This window comes from Anguilla rostrata, chromosome 16 (genome assembly GCF_018555375.3).
Source record: "Anguilla rostrata isolate EN2019 chromosome 16, ASM1855537v3, whole genome shotgun sequence".
NCBI classification, from domain to species: domain Eukaryota; kingdom Metazoa; phylum Chordata; class Actinopteri; order Anguilliformes; family Anguillidae; genus Anguilla; species Anguilla rostrata.
This window is the reverse complement of record NC_057948.1, coordinates 35,681,739-35,704,495: the sequence shown is the minus strand read 5'-3', so window position 1 is coordinate 35,704,495 and position 22,757 is coordinate 35,681,739. Positions and strand designations below refer to the sequence as shown.

General features: G+C 45.9%; 1 long non-coding RNA gene across 6 annotated transcripts in view; it reads right to left on the bottom strand.

Annotated features, from left to right (window-relative positions):
- Positions 1-22,757, bottom strand: part of LOC135242696 (uncharacterized) — a 44,637-nt gene that overhangs the window by 15,450 nt on the left and 6,430 nt on the right. For 5 of the 6 annotated variants that reach the window (XR_010326425.1, XR_010326422.1, XR_010326426.1 and 2 more), the window contains 3 exons: positions 15,392-15,467; positions 15,175-15,285; positions 5,364-5,643 (listed from right to left, as the gene is read on the bottom strand). This is a non-coding gene — a long non-coding RNA (uncharacterized LOC135242696). Of the gene's footprint in view, positions 1-5,363; positions 5,644-15,174; positions 15,286-15,391; positions 15,468-20,548; positions 20,691-22,757 lie in introns of those variants that run through there. The other variant, XR_010326423.1, reaches the window with a different exon arrangement.

Here is a 22,757-nt window from a genome sequence, read left to right as displayed (position 1 = left end):
TGATACTGCAAAACCGCAACACAAAAACATGTTAAATTAGAAAAAGGGGGGATTTATCTGTGAAGGAATATTTAAGAGATTTGGTAGAAGTTGAATTCAAAGGTTGCTATAAATCCAGTTATCTCAATAATCATTGTGTATATGATCGTTCAGCATATGTTGACACTTCATGGGTGAATGAATTGCTTTGAAATGGACAAAATATTTTTTAGCCCTCAGTGTTGTACGGAAGCTGAGATCCCTGTACTGTGCGCTCTCTCTGACGGAGTTTCCCATCTCCTTATGTGGTGCGTCGAGTCACTGGAGAATGTGTGCGTGTGTATGTGTGTGTGTGTGTGTGTGTGTGTGCGCGTGTGTGTATGCACGTGTGTGTGTGTGCACGTGTGTGTATGTGTGTGTGTGCACGTGAGTATGTGTGTGTGTATGTGTGTGTGTGTGTGTGCGCGTGTGTATGCACGTGTGTGTGTGTGTGTGTGCGCACGTGTGTGTGTATGCATGTGAGTATGTGTGTGTGTATGCGTGTGTGCGTGTATGTATGTGAGTATGTGTGAGTGTATGCGTGTGTGTGTGTGTATGTGTGTGCGCGCACGTGTGTGTGTATGTACGTAAAGTGTGGCTATGTAAAGTAAGGTTTTTTGTGTGTGTAGTATGTAATGTGTATGTAGTGTGATCTAGCCTGGATTAACTATTCTGTGACACAAACAATGCATGCATCCAATTTTAAAAAAGCACGTTTTAGCAAGTTTGTCTCTAAAAGTAAATCTAAAACATAAACGGTAATATCCAAATACATTTCTAAACTCTCACTGATTTTATGAAATATTAAATTAGAACAGAAAACTCCATTTTGTCAGACCTGGGAATTCCCACAGTTTTTTAGCTTTTCAATATTTGCATTGATAAGCACTAGAAAAGCATCGTTTACACTAGTTAACAATTAGTTCGAAAAATTACTCTTGGGATTTTCACTTGACTATAAGGAATAACATAACTGTACTATCAGAAAGGTTGCATGTGCTACTGGGCGAGCTTTCCTGTTCCCACATCCTAACAGTCGACTGGCTCCGGGTCCCGGGCCGAGGCTAAAAATAACTTTTTTTAAAAGCGTTGCGTGACAGCAGAATGAGATGCGCATCTTTCACAGTAAATTACTGTACAACATGAATTCAGTGTCATTTCTGTTACGGTGGTATTATCTACGGTATCTATACTGACCTCACTGTAACGACACTCTCAGGTGGAGGTCCTTTACCTGTCACTGGATTTAGGAACCTCTGTACTGCACATTAAATCTAAATTCCTCCCTGTGTTATTCCTCCTTTAACACAAACTACTTTTTATTATTATTATTATTTTTTTTTTTTTTAAAAAAGCACATTTCAGAAACTGAAACTCCTGAAAACACAATTCAGTATTTTACATTGCCAGCATTTCACAAGTCAAACATCATCTCCCCACTTTTACTGTAAGCCGCCCGCACAACAAGGAGGCACCCGGAAGGACGTCGTGATTTTGGAACGCAAATCTTAAACCTTTAGAAAAGCGGCCTCATCGCAGATCACTGAGCGTCAGAGCGGCGACGCGTTTAGAGAGCGGGGGGGCGTGTGACTCCGAGGGGCGGGGGGGGGGCTTCTGATGCCTTGGAGTGTCAGAGGGGAGTGACGTTGCGTTTAGGGAGTGCGGGGGGGGGGGGGGGGGCGAGGGTACGTCTGATGCCAAGCTGGGGGTGTCAGAGTGGCGTGGCGTTGCGTTTAGGGGAGCGGGGGTGTAACTCCAGGGGGGTACGCCTGACGCCCAGCTGTGTCACTCCTCTCGAACCCACAATCATTGAATGTGAATTACTTCAGTAAATATACAGCTGCATGTTAAGCCAATCTGTATAGGAGCCCTAGCAGATGCCTATAATGTAATTTAGGAATTAGAATTGATATTACACCGATGCCTTTCATATGCTTTCAATTGATAGTTGATAGCTGTTCAAAATAGTAGAAAATAATATTCATATTATTAATCTGATGAAAAAATCACACAATTTAAATTAAATAGATAGATTTAGGCCTGTGCTATGTGCAATGTCTATCCAAATATGGATCCAACAGATATTCATATAAGTGGCTAAAGTGAAGATCTAAAAATATTTATATATCCTACAAGTTTTCAATTCATATTTGACATGTAACCTAAAGAAAAAAAAATTCAGCCAGACCAGCAAAATAAATCATATGTGTGACGGCATATATTAAACCTATGACAAGCAAACCAGTATTTCCCGCACATATTAAGTACTCAAATGTCATCGCCACCATACAGCTTGACCAACATCACATCACATTTTGGATCACTGAAAATCTGATTATTTTCTATACTTGATCCGAACTGTATGACACACAGAAGAATGCAGTGGAGTGCTTTTTTAGAAAATCGTTTTTTTTATTTTCTAGCGAGAATTCCATATGTCACTTTACCATAATTGTGTAGTCGAAACAATTATCTTTACCATTTTATAAAAGTACTACATGTGACGCTGCATTCTGTGTTAAAATGGTTGACTGACAACCCTGTTCAACCTCACTTAGCAAACTCTCTAATTAATAAATGAGAAGTTTACTCTGGTCCCTACATTCCAGGGTATCAGAAAAACGCACGACAGCGTGTGCCTGCTAAAACACAGCACTTCACCACCACAAATCTGCACAGTTACAGGGAAGCTGTGTGTGTGCTGCTAATAACAAAATTGCACTTTCAGGAAGATTGTTCTGCAAACTGTGGCTTCAGTCAGCATCTCCTGTCAGCGTACAGTCACGGAAGTCATTTCTGATAAGTTTGTGTGCGCGTGTGTGTGTGTGTGTGTGTGGGCATGCATGTGTGCGTGTACATGCGTGGATGTGCATGTGGGCATCCGTGTGTGTATGTGGGCATGTGTGTGTGTGTGTGTGCATGTGGGCATGCGTGTGTGTGTGTGGGCATGCGTGTGTGTGTGGGCATGCGTGTGTGTGTGTGCATGTGGGCATGCGTGTGTGTGTGGGCAGGCGTGTGTGTGTGTGCATGTGGGCATGCGTGTGTATGCAAGTGCATAGATGTGTCTTCATGTGAGTGCGTGTGTGTACTGGTGTGTGAATGTGTGTGTATATGATATGTGGGTGAGGAGGTGTCCTTATTGGATGTGAGTGTGTGTGTGTGTGTGTATGTGTAGGTCTGTGTATATATGTGTGTGTGTGAGTGTGTGTGTGAGGGTGTGTGTGTGTGTCTGTGTGTGTGTGTGAGGGTGTGTGTGTGTGTGATAGGTGGGTGAGAGTCCTTATTGCATCTTGCAAACGGCATGTCTATCAGAGTCATTAGAACTGAACTTCTTGAGCTCTTAAAATTTTACTTTTTTAAGTTTCTAACAACAAAAGGGACCCTCGCAGACAGGAAAATGGGGGTCCACAAGGGGGTGGGGGGGGGGGGGTGCTGTGCATTTCTCAAAACACCCCATCGGTATCTGAGCACCAAAGCTCTGCACTCTGGACACTGTGTCTGCATGGCTGCCCCCCCCCCCAAGAGGAACCTCAGCACCTCCACCCCACACCCCCCTCATCCCACCACACCCAACTCCCCCTGCTGGTGCACCCCAACACTGGGTCACCGTCCCCCCTGGTTCACCCCCCCCCTCCCCCAAACAGCTCCGTCTGCTTAAACGAAACAACCACCTGAGCCACAACCATCGCTTCTAACTCTTCTAACTGTATATGAAACACACACACCACCTCTCCTAACTGTGAAACACACACACCACCTCTCCCGACTGCGTATGAAACACACACACCACCTCTCCTAACTGTGTAGGAAACACACACACCACCTCTCCCTAACTGCGTATGAAACACACACACCACCTCTCCCTAACTGCGTATGAAACACACACACCACCTCTCCATAACTGCGTATGAAACACACACACCACCTCTCCCTAACTGCGTATGAAACACACACACCACCTCTCCCGACTGCGTATGAAACACACACACCACCTCTCCCTAACTGCGTATGAAACACACACACCACCTCTCCCTAACTGCGTATGAAACAAACACACCACCACTCCCGACTTCGTATGAAACACACACACCATCTCTCCTAACTGTGTAGGAAACACACACACCACCTCTCCATATCTGCATATGAAACACACACACCACCTCTCCCTAACTGCGTATGAAGCACACACACCACCTCTCCTATCTGCGTATGAAACACACACACCACCTATCCTAACTGCGTAGGAAACACACACACTACCTCTCCCTAACTGCGCATGAAACACACACACCACCTCTCCCTAACTGCGTATGAAACACACACACCACCTATCCTAACTGCGTATGAAACACACACACCACTCTCCAACTGCTGAAAGCACACACCCCTCCTAACTGCGTATGAAACACACACACCACCTTCCCTAACTGCGTATGAAACACACACACCCCTCTCCCAACTGCGTATGAAACACACACACCACCTCTCCCTAACTGCGTATGAAACACACACACCACCTCTCCCCACTGCGTATGAAACACACACACCACCTCTCCCTAACTGCGTATGAAACACACACACCACCTCTCCCTAACTGCGTATGAAACACACACACCACCTCTCCCCACTGCGTATGAAACACACACACCACCTCTCCTAATTGCGTAGGAAACACACACACCACCTCTCCCTAACTGCGTATGAAACACACACACCACCTCTCCCTAACTGCGTATGAAACACACACACCACCTCTCCTAACTGCATAAGAAACACACACACCACCTATCCTAACTGCGTATGAAACACACACACTACCTCTCCCTAACTGCGTATGAAACACACACACCCCCTCTCCCCACTGCGTATGAAACACACACACCACCTCTCCCTAACTGCGTATGAAACACACACACCACCTCTCCCCACTGCGTAAGGAAGGACTCCCATTTTAATTCAGCTGATGAGGTTAGGCATGTTCACTACAGCCCAGTCTGGCCTGCTTCTCTCAGTCCTCCACAGCGTCATGTAACCGCCCCACAAAAGCATGCTCGATTTACAAGATCTTTACTTTTTTTTCAGCTTTTAATAAAGTGCGCCATCTTTTCCACAGCGATGCGAACAAGAGGAAAGGTTCTGTGTCCTGACCGCCCGGCACATCCGTGTTTCGTACAAAATGGCGGCGGCGGCGATCTACAAGTGGCTGATGCAGAGAGTGACATCACTCCGCGTGTGGGCGGAGTCTCCCGTCTCTGCCACGTGTGGTGCGACCTCAGGGTGTGTGTGGGGGGGGGGGGGGGGGGGGGGCGACGTCGCCCAAATGACGGAGGGGGGGGGGGACGTACCAGCAGAAGCACGGGACAGGAGAGACGCCGCGTAGGAGCTGGTTCCTGCACTGAAAGGAGCGGGGCTGGGCGGGGGCTGCAGTCAGTGTGTCTTCAAGATCAACGGCACCACCTTTACCTGCCCAGTCAGGTCACCTGGAGACAACAAGAGAGAGAGACGAGGGTGGAGGGGGTGGGGGGTTGGAGAGGGAAACCAAAACTAGGAGAGAGAGAGAGAGAGAGAGAGAGAGAGAGAGAGGGAGGGAGACGGGGTGGTGGAGAGTTAAACCAAACCTAGAAACTAGAGAGAGGGGGGATGGGGAGAGAGAGAGGGGGAGCGAGACAGACAGAAATGAAAATAAAGAACGGTAGATTGGGACAGAGTGGGCAGAGAGTAAGAAGAAACAGAGGAGAGGGGTAAAAGGGGAAAGAGGGAGGGGCAAGAGACAACGAGAAACAGAGAGAGAGAGAGAGAGAGAGAGAGAGAGAGAGAGGAGAGTTATCACAGGTCACACACATGCACTCCAGCTTGTATAATCATTAATGAACAGATCAGGTCTGGGAAGGAGGAAGAGGGGTACGGGAAAATTAAAAACCAAGAACAAAAGAAAGGTGATTTTCCAACTAAAACGCACCTCTTGGGGAACAGGAATGTCAGGAGTGTCAGGAATACCAGACCTATTCAAGTGAACGAGATCCCCCCATTTTCCACAAAGCGAATAAAGAAAGAAGAGAACCAGTCCTAAAGTTTCGTTCACAGAACAGAGGAGCGCCCGTTCCCAAATCGCTGCAGAACCCCGGCCCTCGTGCCATTTGCTCGCCACGTGAAACGCACTTCTGTAAGTTTCCTTGGGCTGAAAGCGTCCGTTAAACATCTGAATAGTATGAAACACACACACCACCTATCCTAACTGCGTATGAAACACACACACCACCTATCCTAACTGCGTATGAAACACACACACCACCTATCCTAACTGCGTATGAAACACACACACCACCTCTCCTAACTGCATATGAAACACAGTCACCTCTCCTAACTGCGTAGGAAACACACACACCACCTATCCTAACTGCGTATGAAACACACACACCACCTATCCTAACTGCGTATGAAACACACACACCACCTCTCCCTAACTGCATATGAAACACACACACCACCTCTCCCTAACTGCGTAGGAAACACACACATCACCTCTCCCTAACTGTGTATGAAACACACACACCACCTCTCCCTAACTGCGTATGAAACACACACACCACCTCTCCCGACTGCGTATGAAACACACACACCACCTCTCCCTAACTGCGTATGAAACACACACACCACCTCTCCCTAACTGCGTAGGAAACACACACACCACCTCTCCCTAACTGCGTATGAAACACACACACCACCTCTCCCTAACTGCGTATGAAACACACACACCACCTCTCCTAACTGCGTATGAAACACACACACCACCTCTCCCTAACTGCGTATGAAACACACACACCACCTATCCTAACTGCGTATGAAACACACACACCACCTCTCCTAACTGCGTATGAAACACACACACCACCTCTCCCTAACTGCGTATGAAACACACACACCACCTCTCCCTAACTGCGTATGAAACACACACACCACCTCTCCCTAACTGCGTATGAAACACACACACCACCTCTCCCTAACTGCGTATGAAACACACACACCACCTCTCCCTAACTGGTATGAAACACACACACCACCTCTCCCTAACTGGTATGAAACACACACACCACCTCTCCCTAACTGCGTATGAAACACACACACCACCTCTCCCTAACTGCGTATGAAACACACACACCACCTCTCCCTAACTGCGTATGAAACACACACACCACCTCTCCTAACTGTGTAGGAAACACACACACCACCTCTCCCTAACTGCGTATGAAACACACACACCACCTCTCCCTAACTGCGTATGAAACACACAGTCACCACACTTTTGTAAGTTTGCTTGGGCTGAAAGCGTCCGTTAAGCATCTGAATAGTAAAAGCCTAACCCGTGGGGCCAATCCCTGCCGCGTTTGTGTACACGCAAACAGCACAGGCTGCACGCACCTAGCCTCAGCAACCTCTGCCCCAGTCTAAGGGCACAGCCACGAGCGCTGACGATTGGTCAGCAGTCAGTGTTCTAAAATGGCTGCCATGTATTACTCAGTAGAGTTCCACACATTTCAGGTGCAGGAGATAAGGCACTAGCTTAGAGTGCCGACCAAATACTTTGAGACTTATTATTATTATTATTATTACTATTACTACTACTACTACTAACAATAATAATAATTATTATTATTATTATTATTTGTCTCTGTCACACATGGGTCTCAGTCACACGTTTGACAGGGGAGGGGAACCATTTTTAAAAGAGTGAATTTGTGAGACCCAACCCAGCCGAGCATCCTGGATCGGTTACTGATGATGAAATGGTGGGGGTGTGCGTGGGGGGAAAGCCTCAGCAACATCAGCGGCGGAATCCAAATCAGAGATAGCAATTAAACCAAGAATTCAAAATCACTCACATGGAACCTACATCAGAGGAACCAAAATCAGACATGGAGCTCAAACCTGAAACTGAAATCAGGACCCAATACTGGAGAATCAGAACCGAATCAAGAACAGGATCCAGATCAAGAGAAGAGAGTCTGAATCTGTGAGTGCTACACAATGAAAAAATAAAAAATAAACACATGAATAAAAACTGCCCCATGATGAAGAACACACGTACACACGTACTCACGTACACACACGCACGCGCTCACACACACACACACACGCACGCGCTCACACACACGTACACACACGCACGCGCTCACACACACACACACACACGCACGCGCTCACACACACACACACACACAGGTAAAAGGAGACACAGTGACGTTGGTTCTGGCCGTTGTTCTCGTCCTGCCTGTGCTTAGAGAGACACAACAGGAGCTGAAACACAGGGAGATGCCTGCTGTTACTAAACCTGCGTCACTCTATCTCACACACACACACACTCTCTCTCACACACATGCACACACACACACGCACACAGGCGCGCACACACACACACACACACTCTCTCTCTCTCTCTCTCTCTCACACACACACACACACACTTCTCACACACACACCACACACACACACTCTTTCTCTCTCTCACACACACACACACACACACACACACTCTCTCTCACACACACACTCTCACTCTCTCTCACACATGGAGGTGCCGGCCAGGACCTCAGGCCCCAGTTCAATGTGTCCAGCAGGCGGACGCCTTTTCCAAGCTAAATTCACACAAACGCCATTCGCTAGCAGAGCTATCTGTATGCCTGTCACTGGAACCGCTGCAAAACATTCACTTTTTTCCATTTGAGACCACAGTTTAATATAACACAGGGCCCCCAATTTTTTTTTAATGCCAGGGACAATTAGGTATGATAAATGAAAAGCAAAAACCCACCCAAGACAAAACAACATGCACGCACACATGCGTGTAAACAAGCACATGCATTCCGTGTGCACACACGTGTTTTTCACCACAGGAAGGCACAGCCCCAGCCCTTCTGCTTCCTGTCAGCTACAGGTGAGATTCTGCCTCAGCTCTCAGCCACGGAAGGGGTGGTTTGAATGAAGAGAAACTGACATCCAAACTCTAAACCACACAGGATCCCTCACTCACACACTGTTAAATACCTGTATCACACACGCAGAGTTACTGCATATCAGGCATTCATAGAAACGTGAATTCCAAAAAAAAAAAAAAAACACTACTTCTTAAAAAGTAATTTGAAACGCAAGCTTTTCAAAGCATGTTTCGTATTTTTTTAACGTTCACAAAGACATTTATTGCCAAGGAGACAAGCTTTAAAAAAAAGAGAAAACAACAGTCGCTACTTCAGCTTTTGTCCTTCAGTTGATCAGGCTTTGTCATATTCCAGCCACGGATGTTTTTTTTTTTTTTGGGGGGGGGCTTAGGGGAGACATGGGAAGAGAAGTGGGGCTACTGTTGGAAGCCTGAAACTGGAGTCGTTAAGCACACCCCCCCAGAAGTTAACCACGCCTTCTGAGATTTAACCACGCCCCGCTGAGAGCCAGCTCGTGTTCCAGGTATGATGACATCTGCGGAACTCCTTCCTCAATGCGACAACTGTGACATGCCCCACAGACGGGCCCCTGACGATGCAAACACTGACAATGAGCTGCTAACACTGACATCTTCCCTCACAGTGCAACTCCCACGGTCCTAAATGCAGGTATAATGAACACAGGTCCTGGTAGGAAAAGCCCACAGCCATATATGAAAAACATTTTAACATCTGTAATTTACACTTTGGTTAAAATATTCATTCAGGACAATGGTGTACTGGGGTGTATGGACACCCCTGTTGTGTCTGTTTGTGAACCGAACAGGACATGGCATGGGCCCATGTGGCCCTTGCTGATTGGACATTCCAGAGATCAAAACCACAATAGCCGTACGCAATGAGGGCTTCTATGAAGTAGGATCTTACTGCTTGAAAGACTGCTTTCAGTTTATGCATTAAATGATCTGTGCTGAATTTTCTAATCAGTTGAGCCCACTTACGGAAGAGAATAAAACCACAAAATAATTTCCAAAACCAAAGCACTTATTTACAAATAATATAAACAAATAAATATGATAAAAAGATAATTGATATTTTCCTCAAGCGTAATTACGTTATGCTCTGAAAGATTATAAAATTTCTAGCTCGATTGTGTCCGGCTGAAGGACGTCTTTTGTCCGTCCGCATGGCTGGATCATGGCCTCTGGCTGAACTGATGCCTGCGGAAATCTCGTGAAGTCCGACGAGTTCAGCGATCACTGAAACGAACCGAGTCTGTGCGTTTACTTGTGTAAGTTACGGCCAAATGCAGACTGAAAACAGGGCCGGTTACTGTTCTGCAAGGTATGCGAGAGTGCGGCTTCTTTTTGAGGGCCGAAGAATCATCGGTGCGAAAGAACTGAAAAAGGGGCTCAGAGCTCGAACCTAGAAAAGAAAAGCACAGCAAAAACACAGCAAAAACGCAGTAAAAACACAGCGAAAACGCAGTAAAAACACAGCAAAGACACAGCAAAAACGCAGCGAAAACGCAGTAAAAATGCAGTGAAACTGCAGTCAAAACGCAGTGGAAATGCAGCGCAAGCGCAGTGAAAATGTTGTGAAAACACAGTGAAAATGCAGTGAAAACGCAGTGGAGAACAGTGAAAACACAGTGAAACCACAGTGGAAATGCAGTGAAACCGCAGCGGAGAGCAGTGGAAACACAGTGAAAACACAGTGGAGACACAGTGAAAGCGCAGTGAAAGCACAGTGAAAACACAGTGGAAACACAGTGGAGACACAGTGAAAGCGCAGTGGAAACACAGTGGAAACACAGTGGAGACACAGTGAAAGCACAGTGAAAGCACAGTGAAAGCATAGTGAAAACACAGTTGAAACACAGTGGTGACACAATGGAAACACAGTGGAAACACAGTGGAGACACAGTGGAAACACAGTGGAAACACAGTGGAGACACAGTGGAAACACAGTAGAGACGCAGTGAAAGCACAGTGAAAGCGCAGTGGAGACGCAGTGAAAGCGCAGTGAAAGCACAGTGAAAGCACAGTGGAGACGCAGTGAAACCTGCGTGCCCTGTTCCCTGTATCCATCTGGACATCCGCTGACCGGCTCAGCGGGAAGAGAACGCTCGCCCCGTGCTCAGAGCAGTCGGGCAGTTCGGAGCGTTTACCCTCCCCCTCGTTTACATGCCGAATTCTCACTCCCCCATCCTAAAACGAGACCATATCTAGTCTCACACTGCACAGGAAAAATAAAACCATTTTCAGCAACCCCCGTCTGAGAAGGATGAGGATGACGATGGAAACAAGACAGCAGCACCCTTCTTCTCCTCTATTTTTATTTTTTTTGTTAAAAGTTCAAATGTTCATTAGCAATGAATTCTACGCATGTGCATCCCACAAAAATCAAACGCCAGATTCACTTGCTTCACAAAAATACAACGTATATGCAAGTATTAAAAGGATTACTTCTTAACATGCTACATGGCCATTTAAATTTGAAGAAATTCATATAGACATTTTAAAGTGAAGCATTTTATTCAGAAATCAGAAATCCAAGTTATTAACATGCTTGATAAAAAGCACTAAAAACCAGATAAAATAAAATAAGTTAATCAGCTCATTACAATACAGAAAAATACAAAATTCCTATATTTACCACATGATTATTTTTTTCACTGAATGAAGTTGTGTGCTATTTGAGTCTGAAACAGGATCCTTTGCTTTAAAATGCATCTTTATATATTCCTAAAAGGGAAACGTATTAGTTTAATTTAATTTTGTGATTTATCATGTTGCATATAAGCTCTTCCTGGCTGAATATGCACATGAGTTCCACACGTGGACGAGCAGCCAGATTCACATGTGCTCTGTGCGCTGTGCTCTGTGCGCTGTGCGTTCGGCTAAATGCTGTCTCCAGGATTTACGTTCTCACACAGGAGTGTAAAACTTTCTCAAATGAACCCCCATTTCCAGTATATCCCCATCCCCCCCTACACACACATACACACACACACACACACACACACCAGCCAGATTACCGGATCTGAAAAAGCAACAAAATTCCAAGTACACTCCCACCTGATCAGAAAGCCAAACACAAGTTGTGACAAACGCAGCAATCGACCAGAACCTTCCTGAAAAGCACAAACACACACGCACTCACGTACACATACACACACACACACACACGCACTCACGTACACACATACACACACACAAACACACACGCACTCACGTACACACACACACACACACACACACACAAAACAACACACACACACAAACATACAACACATACACACACACAGACACACGCACAAAACAACACACACACACAAACACACACGCACTCAAGTACACACATACACACACACGCACAAAACAACACACACACAAACACACGCACTCACGTACACACATACACACAAAACAACACACAAACATACAACACATACACACACACAGACACACACACTCACATACACCCACACATACACACACGTAAACACACACACAGACACGCACGCACACACTCACACATGCACACGTACATACACCCACACAGACATACAAACACACTCACGTACACCCACACGCACACACCCACACGCACACACACACACACAGTATTAAATTACAAGCAGGTGCTTTTATCCTAAGCAAACGTACAGCAGCGGACGCATTCAGACGCTGATCAACTTCAGCGCTGAAAGTGAACGGGGGACCTCAACCCCAAAATCTGAGAGAAAGACCCGGCAACAAACGAGCTCAGCTCAGAGCACGTGCAGCGCAGAGGGCCGGACAGAGGAGCCAGGTACAGCGTGGAGAACGTCGAACGGACCGCAGGTAAGAGCAGAGCCTGCAGGCCAATCTGGCACAGGTGCTGGGGGGCCACAGGCCTTACCCGCGTACCGCACTCTCAGAACACTCCACACACCGTCCTGCTGTTCGGCACATGGTGGAGGAGTCTGCGTTACTTCAACCAGCTCTCCACAGCGGGAGCGAACCTCACGACACGGCGAGCACGCACACACACACACACACACACACACACACACACACGCACACACACACACACACACACACACACACTGCAAAGTGCCAAATGTACACCCTAAAATATACACCCTAAAAAAAATACATCCAGACTGAGGAACTATCACAATGACGAATATGAACCTAATCAGATATTTTTATTTTTTGTTAAAGACCAAAAAGGAAGGTGGGGAAGGGGTGTGAGCGTCGTCATCTGCCGTGAGTCATTAGGGGGCTGGCAACCTTCCCCAAATCCTGCGCTTCCGTCCGTGTCACGCCCGTCTGTTTTCGCCAGGAGCCCACCTACCTGCCCCGCCTGGGGGACTGCGTACAGGGGGAAGAGCACGGCCACTTTCGGCTCGGGACAGACCCGACACAGGGCCGCCTGAAACGGAGGTGTGCGGCGGGGGGACCGTGATCGACTGGGACCGGGGGGAGGAGCTGGGAGTCTCCGGGCCGGCCTGCGCCTGTTTGAGCACAGACTCCAGACGCCCGTTTTGCGAGCGCCTCCGCCTTCCCGGCTTCTGACTCCCCGCACCTCCTTTTCCGCTCGGAACGATGGGAACGATGGGAACGATGGGAACGACCGGAACAGCCGGGCGGCATCGCAGCGGAGCGCGCAGGAGAACACCCGAGACTCGGGGGCCCGCAGGAAGCGAGGTTCGGATAAACTCCTCCTTCCCATTGGTCACTCGTTATTTACGGTTATTTCTCCTCTCCGGTCTAAAACCGCCCAGACGTCCAAACACAGCGCCCTGGACCGGCACACAGAATGTAACAAAAAAAGCGCTGCCCCTTGAGCCAGCCCTCGAGTCTCCTGAAGGCGGTTTCACCGTTCCTCACGATGCTTCTCTCCACAGAAAGCACAGACCGGCCCGAGAACATGCTTGTGTGCACATTTTAATTGGCCCAGGTTTTTTTTTTTTTTTTAAAAACCTTTTACGTTAATTTGGGAGACACTTCTGTCTAGTTGTACTTTAACCCACTACCTGCACGGAGAACTCCCCACCCCCACCATCACCATCACCACCACCACCACCACCACCAGCACCCTCACTGAATCTGCTATCAACAGAAATGCCTATCTACTGCCATACCATTGGCTTTATGGGGAGACAGAAGACAAATCAAAATGGAGGGCGAGCCTGGCGCGCTGACGCAGTTATACAGCACGCCCTCAGAACACCCAAGAAAAATTCTTACTTACGTTTTTTACGGAGTGACAGAGAGACTGAAATACGCCAAAAGTCCAACAAAGAAGATGCACCTCCACAATGTCTTCTGTCAGTTTTATATTTTCCTTTCAACTTCTTTTTTTTTTTTTTACTGAACTCTACAGTATGCAATACATCCATACAAGCCCGAGTGTAACACAACACATGCCAACACTTCTAGCCTGTTTATCTGTTCCAAGCATCACTGGGAGAACTTTTTCTCTTTCTTTCTCATTACAAAATGAAATGCAAGGGGAAAATATGATATGTCCTCTTTGTGTTGCACACTTGCTGAAGTTGAATGGGAATATGTGATGAATTTTGAGTCACACTTTGCTCAAATGAACACAGCATTCGTTTTAACAAAGTAAGCACTAATTACGTTACCGGGCACTTAACTGAAGTGGCTCGTTCTGTTCCTTTTCACGTCACGATAAAAAATAATAACCCGGACGTTTTATATTTACTGAAGCACTGATCACCACGTCAGTTTTTCGTCAAAAACTACATTTCAAAACCGAGACAGGCCATAAACAAGAAACACGACCCACGGACAAACGCCAACAACAACCTGAGTATATCCTACGTCACAAAGGTGCGGACTACCTCGTTTGCCAATCACGTGAACACCTGAACGAGTTCAACATTTTTACGTTCGTTTGAAAGCTCGGTACAGTATCAAAGAAACGCACCACAACTGGGTGTGCCTTTTGAAATGCATACGAGGCTTGCATCAAGATCCAACCTCGTCATCAATAAAAAAAAAGTCCGAAAGTAACTGAACAACACTCAGAACTATTCTCTCACCTACAGCTGGGCGCATTTCAATCAATGCCATTAGGAGACGTGTTTCTATAATTTCTTCAAACATGAAGTCCAGTTCAACTTTCAAGATACGCTCTCAATGTTAATCTGAAGTGCTTGCAGTCAATTATGCACGTGGTGAGTACAGAACATGCCCTGGGGGGTTACCTGTCGTCACAAAGACGGCGGGCGAAGAGCGTCAGGAGGCTCGTGTGCTGCAGTAGGGCGGACAGTCCGTGGTGCGACTCCGGTGCCACTGTGACATTCCATTCGATTCACCTGAGCAGAACCAACACGTAGGTCAAACGTGGAGTGACGTTGTGTGATAAAATGCTTCGCAATGCAGTGTACATGTGAACATGAGGAATTTCATGGAGTTACTCACCGAGTGGTCCGTCCGTTGAGCGCCCCACGAGCGCGAGTCAAATGAAGGTCCCTCGTGCACATCGGCAGGCCGGGCCCTGCGCAAGAGGGAAAGGCAGACTTGAGCACGTGTAACTGTTCTGGTAAAAGACGCAAAACCCTGGCGTGGCCCAAGTGGCGCAGTTCCTCGCGTCACACGTGCTTTTCCACTGTTTCCTTGGCTTTACGTACTGTTATAATTAAACTACAACTATGAAAGTCACATCGCAACAACTTAGAAAGGCTGTTCTGAAGGTCAAACGTTTCCTTTGAGCAGGGAAGGGCGAATTCATAGTATTATACATAATATTTGCAAATAAAATAAGTGAAAACAAAAAAAGCACAATTGCTGCTGCATGGACAGCCTACCACATAACCAATTTATATATTTTTACATCCAACGTAATAGGCCTACATTGTAATAAAAACAGACAAAAAATACACATTCAGAATGCGTTTTTTTTTTTACGTAAACATAATCTGGCACTGAAACTTACTGTGACAGTATACGGCACTCACAACAACATGAAAATCGATGCCCTCCTGGCGTACACATTTTAGTCTAAAAAACAAAGTTTGCCAGTTAAAAGATCAAGGTATTCCATAATGATTTATTTTAGTTTGTTTTGATGTAGACGTCTGTAAAATATTCATTTGTGATTGAAGGTTCGAACAGGTCACATATAGCCTACACTAAGCGCGGGGCGTTGCACACCGTTGAAGTTTCGGACATGTCTCGTTTTAATCGGAGGCGAGTTACCGCTGCTAGGGAGGAAAAGGGGGAGTAAAAGAAAACGACGAAAGGATGCTTCGTTTTAAGTCCGAACCCTTTTTCATACGGTTCATAATGACCAGGGTTAAAGAATCACGCCCCTTGTCACGCATCAATAAAATAACGTGAGGGCTTCTTACGTACTGGGGCCAGCCCAGCGCTGCCTCTTCAACACAAAGTATGGGTATTATTATTATTATTATTATTATTATTATTATTATTATTATTATTATTGATGTGTTGTAGTTACCTTCTGCGCACATGACGGCCAGGGGCCTCCTTTTTCGGTTTGCTGTGCCGTAGGAAATTTTGACGACGTAGGTGAGAGAGCTTAGGCCGGTGAACTCTGGTCTGTAAGACCCGGAGATTTTGACACTGTACCAGGGAACCTGTATGAGGTGAATCGGCCAAATGCGTGGACGGGTGCAGGGTTCACACCCTACGCACTGCAGTTATTCCGCGATGACGTATTTGGAAGGAAAGTGGACCGTTCTCGTAATTAAGGGATCATGGGCACATTTCGTCAGTTCAGTACTCCGTTAAACAACTTGTGTCAACGGTGCTGTAGGCTCCTGTGTGACAGTATTAATAAGATACCGTGTTTCAGGCTTCTGAAACGGGGAGAATGATTGCACGAGGGAGTTACAATGAGATCAGTTGAGGTGTAAGTCAACAAATTGGCGCCCATAATTGATAGTAATGTTTGGCCTTTTGTAAAGGTACGTTAAAGCATGTTAATTGTACTGATTCAGTGTGTTTATGGGTGCCGGACCCCTTCGACATAGAAGGGCACATAAAGGCCTGCTTCTCGTGCAGCTGCTTTCGTCATCTTATGCACTGAGCGAGCTCCACCCTCGCGGCAAGGCGGGCCCGTACCTGTTCTCACGACTTCACTGTCCTGTTTGCGTTATCCAATGCGGGTATAGCACCGATCAAATCGGGAATATCAATCTTTGACATCTGCACAAAATTAATGGCACACGTGACATCCTTACATTCAAATCAAATGCAAGCTGTCATTGTTCAACGGTTCTCGTCGTGCTGGTCGCGTGCAGGATTCATGCCTTTACTTTGGAAAAAAAAAAGTGCTTGTGCAAACATTACGGAAAGAAAAAAGAATGGGCTACTCTTTCAACAGTAGCTCGTGAAGTTCCATCTCCTTCGCTCGTCTCCTCTGTGTAATGAGTGATGTTTAATCTTACAACTTCCTTGCGTCATATTTATTAACAAATTGAATTGTGGATTAGGGGGAGACGTTAGTTCTAACATGTAACATACTGCAAAACATTATTGTGTTTTAAAGGTGCTCATTCAGTGTGCCATTGTAGAGAAATCTACCGGACAAAACAGCACTGACGGAGCTACACTGGGCTGTAGATAATGTTGTCACATGGAGAGGCGTTTCGTCAGTGACAGATCCATGATCTTGTTGCTTGTGGTTTCTTTTTTACAGCGCCAAACAGGCATTCGTTCAATCCTCGCTGTTTTACTCTGTTGATCCGGAGAGGACTCCAGGGCCAGATTGTTTTGTTTTTGTCTCACGTACATGTGTTCGGTACTACTGTGTGGTACCAGAACTGAGGGAAAAAGAGGAGAATGCTTATAATCATGTCAGTAGTTTCTACTGGGGAGAAATGTAATAAGGTAACTGCTTTGGAATGCCGAACAGGCTATTATAGTTTGGTCTTTGTTTATTTTGATTTTCCCACGTTTCACTCAAGCTTTGGGGAAACACGTGTGTTTGGGTTAGATTTCCGGATGTGGAGAACGGGAGGCAAAAAAAATCTGAAATTGAACGTGTGTGAGAAAGACAGAGTGAGAGAGAGAAAGAGAGAGAGTGTGTGTGTGTGTTTGTGTGTGTTAGTGTGTGTGAAAAGACAAAGAGGAGAGAGGAAGAGATAAAGAAAGAGAAAGAGGATGGTAGAGTGTGTGTGAGATGTTCACCAGCAGAGACTGGGTGAAGTACAGCAGCCTCTGCACCTCGCGGTACACAGACGCACGCGGCAGGTGCACGCACAGATCCGCGTGGCAGTGATAAGAAACGGGATGCTATGTTACTCCAAATATTTTATTAATATAATGATCTATGACCTTGTCTTCGGGCTTATAGTGCAGAGAACGTTTAATGTTGCATGGGTGTGTGTGTGTGTGTGTGTGTGTGTGTGTATGACATGGAAAGCATCTCTCGATTGCTCAGCTTTTACTGATTGAAGAGGGATATTTTTCATTCGTAGTGCACAAGGGGCGGAGATGCATATGTAAAGGGACACCCCCCCTCCCCAAAAGATGTCACTATGTCTTTCCACGTGCAACTTTTCTTCCCTTGCAGGATCTCCGTGTTTACATTGTGCTCCTTTGACTCCTGCATCGCGCGCATTTACTCAATAACGTTCATCCAACTCGGAATCCTGTATTTCTCAACCAGAGTTCAAACTGTTTTGGCAAAGTTGAAGAGACCAAACACCTCCAATGGGTTAAGGGGTGCACGCTGGAGTTTGAGATACAGGGCAAGAAATGGTACCTCATTTTATACATTTACTGTAATTATAACAATCATAATAACTGCAAAATGGAATATTATAGTGCTAAAAACTACAAAATGAACATAAAATAATAATAATAATAATAATAGTTGTTGTAGTAATAATAATAATAATAATAATAATAATAATAATAATAATAATAATAATAAACATCCAAGAGTCAAATGACGCGTCTTCAGTTTCATGGTTTGGATTCGGCGAATGCGTCCGCCGCGAATGCTTTTTGGGGTAAGGGCTTCCCAGCTTGATAGTCATGAACAGCAAGCCCAGACCGCAAAAAGATTCGCGAAGGACAAACGGCGGTCTACATCCAGTCGCGTCCACAATGTAAAAATTAAACATCCAGAGGGTTCGGTCTCCCGGTTCTCCTCCAACTGTGCACCGTCTCCAGTAAACGAAAAAGCGAGGCACCGAAACCTTTCCTTGCGTTCAAGTCTGCCTCCAACTCAACGCAGTCTACGAGCGAACGGGGGTTTTCCAAAAAGGCCACGTCCGGATCCGAGAAAACTATGCACTATCGCTGTCCATGGTCCTTCCTATTCTATTTTTTTTTTTTTTTTTTTTTACTTCTTGTTAGTTTTATTTTCTCGCGCTCTCCCATTTGTCCCTGTCTCCACTCCCTCCCATTTTATTTTCTATTATCAAAAAATGCATACATAATTAGCCATTATAATGAAGCTTTTTTTCTTTGGTATAGATTTGTTTAAAATCAGAAGCATTTTGTTGTTATCATGGTTATATATCCTCTCGTTCGTGGTGTAGCTAGTGGAGAGCCGAGCTGCTCGCGCCGGTCGGAGGTTCTGCGTTAGGAGAAGAACTGGCTGTCTTCTGCTCACATTAAATAGAGAGCAGCGAGGGATCTCATTGGAGCAAGCAAAAAATCGTCATCCACCAATCGGTGTCCTTCTCACACAGGGACCCCCCTTTTTGAAAAAAAGAAAAAAGGAAAAAGACAGGGGAAACTAAATTGTATCCTACTTTGCGAAAGTGTCTAGATAAATGCATTTGTATACTCTTAAGAATAGTGGGTGTGTGCGTATTTTGTGTTGCTGTCGGTTTCTTTCAGATAATTGTTCATTTCCCACTGGTGCAATAACAATGTCAAGCGTTTTGTGTCTGTAATTATACTCATACACAAATACACGCACACACATACAAACACACACGCACACACACACGAATATATATGTATAGTCAACACGTCGAAAAATTATCCTAGCGGGGTTTTTAAAACAACAGCATCACCAGCAGCGACAGCAGGGAAATTCGTGACAGCCATTACAATAAATCCTCAAACACAATTATGCATATTAATATGGCACACGTACACGAATTACAAGACACGTAAAGAAGAAGCCTCACTGAAGACCACGCGAGTGATTCAACCCACAACGCTCGTGCACCAACGGTAGGAGATGTAGAATGGTGCTCAACGCATAAACAACAACATGACGGGTCTCGGAAGCAAGCTGGGAGGAGAGTTCACTGGGGGATACCATCAAGTGAGGAAACAAGGACATTTCATAAACACTTCAGAAACATTTCCAGATAGAAGCCAATGAAACCTTCGAACAACAAATTGACCATGAGATGTGAGCGTTTGCTACTAATGGCGATTATAAGTCGTTAAGAAGTCAGTGGGAACATTCCCATTTGGAAGCCAATCCATCTGTGTAACCCCCCCCCCCCCCCCAACCCCCCCGCGTCCTCACGTGCGCCGTCCCAATCCAAGTTGGCACCACACAATCGACCAAATATATATATTTTAACTATTGAAAGGGAGGGAGGGGGAACAATAATTTTTAGAAAGTATAATTTCACTTACCACTTGGGGGTTCGTTTGGTATAGTTCCATCTCTGCACGGTTTTGTGTCAGAAAACACCACAAACCGACATCCCCTTCTGTCGGAATTGTATGGAAGTTACTGTACTGAGTAGGAAGGTCACGATCTATATCTGGCTCCCCCCCCCCCCCCTTTCGTTCACTCTCCCTCTCCCTCTCATTTCAACCCAACCCAACCTCCTTCCTTTACTTAAACTCTCCCCATATGTGTAACTGGGCAAGGGCAGCTGAGAAGATAAAATACATGGATATTAAGATAGAAAATGAAAATGCACCAAAGGAAGAAAAAAAACGTTTAAAAAATAGCCTAAATGCCACCACGATGCGGACTTGATTTGGCGGTCTTTTCATTTGCGAACGTCTCCAGTCAGTCACGATTCTCTCTCTCTCCCAGTCTCCGTTACCCGATGACTGCCTCTCCTGCCGCAGCCAACGCACATTACTCACTTTACCAGTCACGACTCGAGATTCCGTGTCGTTTCCACCAAAATTACACCGCCAGCATTGAATTATTTAAAAGGATACAGCCCTGTCTGGATTATGCGTTTAGCAAAGAATGACAAACGGTTTGTGGAAGGTGAATGTAGTTGCTTCTTGTGCAGATTTACTTGTTTCGATAAAGATATAAATTCACATTGACATTCACAAGCACATACGGTGATCTCTGACAGTTGCTTTCTTACAAACATTACAAGTGCAAAGTAATTTTCTCCACCCCACAGCCAATGCAATGAGGAGCAGCGAGAACACGAAGCTTTAGATTTTAACACAACCAATATCTTGGAAGGGAAAACTGAAATTGCATTTGTGTGGCATCAAAGAAGCATTCTGGCTCGACAGTAGAGGTCTCCGAGATTTTTTTTGATATGTAAGACATAGGTTACATTCCTGTTGAGACCGAGTTGGCTTTACAAAGATAAACATCATTGATAATCGTGTCCCCCTAACCCCCCCCCCCCTCCCCGAATCGTTTGGCACGCCGCTCGTTTAGTTATTTGATTTCCATACAATGTACATAAGCGAATTTGTCAGGCGTCTCTTCCCTATGCATACACAGCTCGTGGCAAAGTTCTATTAAAAGTACCTCGACATAAAACAATTACAAAAAAAATATGAAAACGTCACTGGTGTAGCGTCCTCCGTTCATGAGCGTTAAGAGTGCCATTAGGATGAAAATTCCCCCAAGGTACGCGTTTTTAATGACAGGATTCCTCGGCTGAAACCGACCCGGTGCATACAGCTTTGTCTTTGTAGGGTGTGGGAAATCTCCTGCCTAAGCACGAGACAGGATTGAGGGGGGTGACTCCGTAAACACCGATTCGAAGCCACACATCCCGACAGCTACAACAACAGTCGTGCTCAGTGGAACATGGACGGCCGATATTTGCATCTCCCCGGCAGGCGATTCGTTTAATGAGATGAATTCACAAATGCACGTCGAAAGCACAGAATGCAAAACGGTGAGATTCGCTCATTAAAATGGCAACACGTAAGGAAATCAAATCAATCAGTTGGTAAAATAGTGAAGAAACGAATTGGATGACGTGGGCGGAAGAGTAATCCAAGTCAAGCCGCCTATAGCCTCCCTGTCTGAACCCTCACATCATCAGGTAAAACGGTTCAAACGACGCAGGCGGGAAGATGCGCGAGGCGGAAGACGTTCGAGTATGCTGCTTTATACATTTGCGAGCACCTTTTCAGCTGATATTAATTTGGGAGATGGGAACACTATGTCTACTGGACAGCTCCTCTAGTGACGCCCGATTGAAGTGCAGGCATTGTGGTCTCGTTGTTTTATTTCGCCCAAATCAAATTTGATAGTTTCCAAAGGCGCGCAATTTCGTTGCCGGGACGTGAAACATGGAACCCCCTGTCGCCGTTCCATTTGTTTTCAGCACCATGTCGGCTGGACAGCTCACGGGTTTCCCCTTATTCGTCCCAATGTCGCGATTACAGGTCGCGTTTCCTCAGTAGATATCGTTTCTTACTCGCCGAGTATTTTCCCCCGCAACATTGTCGCTTTCGTTGGTTGTCGTTCGGAACGGAAAATGTTGACCACTGGCTCCGTTCGCAAGCTAAAAAAATCTTGCGAGAAGGAGAATAAATGAAGAGAGACTCAACAGCGCCGACAGACAAAGGAGTTTGCAGCCGCTATTGATTCACAGATTTACCATCAGGGTGATTCCCCATC